The following is a 1,754-nucleotide window of genomic DNA, read 5'->3' as shown; positions in this document are numbered from 1 at the left end:
ACATAAAAAATAATTAGAGTGACATCTATATATGTCATAAAAGCGTCTGTATATAGATAGAGTCTTTGTGTCCAAAATAATATACAAAAAATTGGGACAAAATGCCCTACAAAATTTGGGCTTATGCCCATCATCATGTCCAATCATAAAAATATCTAATCATCTATCTAGCTGGCTCAGGATGAGCAGCCAAAAAATAAACAATGACATTAGCTACACGACGGAATAGCTGCACCTAGTCCTGTGGTACTCCTACCACGCGACGTTGCATCTCCTCAGGTAGATCCTCTATGGCTATCATGTGTACTTGGTGAGTCAACCTCACTAATTTCCTCTGAACTGCATGGAGAACTCTCTCCATCTTAGTTGCAGCCCCTTCGACATCTCTTCCGTGATGAAAATCTCTGGGAAATCCATCAAGTCTCACTAGTCCCACATCTGAAACATGATCAATATATTTTGTAAGTGTCTTGTCTCATCAAAAATATTTTAAGTTCATTAAAAAACCAAAAAAATCTTAAAAAATATTTAAAATTAAAATATTGTTACCTATAGCACCCCATGCTGCATTCGGTGGTGACACTAAATCTAGATCTCCTCATAAATCCATCCCGACATAGGGGTAGTCATCGACTATGATGACCTGTTGATCCCACCATGCGAAAAATTCATTATCAAAAATCGTCCTGGGCACATCCCCACACCCACGGCGTTTCATCAGATCAGCCTATCTACCCATTCATGGATCTCTAGGGTAGATGATAGTTGATAATACCTTGGGTTGAAGCCCAGGTACTTTCTCAAAGAAGAATGAGCATAAGATTGTGCCATATACAAAATTCTTTGTGCGACCCTTCAGAATGGAGGTCAGTTGGTTCTTCATATTGGTCAGTAGAAGTGTGCACCAATAAACATTGTGGTGAGACATTCCACTGCTAGGTTCATAAATACTTGTGAGGCCTGATGTAAAGCAGTAGAGCCATTTACCCTAGCAATGGAAAATAGTAAAATCTTCAAGGACAAGCTCTCTACATGTTTGATTGGAATCTGACTTCCAATATTCTCAGGAAGACCAAGATAGTATATGTGGACATAGTCTTCTATAGTAAGACTACCCCTCGTCCTGCCAGTCGAATGCACCACCTCTCCCCTTCGAGAAAGACTAGTAATAAAGTATATATCTTCGATCTAGATCCTTAGGGGCATATAATCGATCATGAATGCGTCATCCTTTGCACTCCAATAACAAATCAAAACCTCAAGAAATCATGTGTTGGTTTTCATATTTGGCGTCTTAAAAAAATTTATCAAGCCATAGCCTCTTAAAGCATATAAAGCATTTTGGTCCTCCATTACTTGATTATCTATAGCACTATCATCCCTTTCTCGCTAGGTGATGGTCATCTTGCCCAAAAAAATGTTTCAAACCATTAGATTTATGTTTTAAAGTTTTTACTCACAGACACATAGGTTTCCTTTTAACACAGTCGTGTGTAGGTCCCTTGTATACCTGGGTTATCTGTATTCAACCTGCATGTACGCAGAGTTGAAATTTTTGATATATTTTCCTACAGTCAAAACTTGAACATTTAAAAAGTATCACAAATAATTACAAGTAGGATATAACAATTACCTAAAAGTTTTGGAGCGATTCGAACTATTCAATTGGTCGAAGGAATCTTCTTTGGGTTTGTCTCCACAACTCCTTGCTCAAAACACAAATGACAAAACTGTGAGTCCAAAAGTCCTTATAT

Source organism: Pinus tabuliformis, chromosome 3_2 (assembly GCF_031772625.1).
Source record: "Pinus tabuliformis cultivar Carrire ecotype Pingquan chromosome 3_2, CPIR1, whole genome shotgun sequence".
NCBI classification, from domain to species: Eukaryota; Viridiplantae; Streptophyta; class Pinopsida; order Pinales; family Pinaceae; genus Pinus; species Pinus tabuliformis.
Note: the sequence above shows the minus strand (reverse complement) of the source record.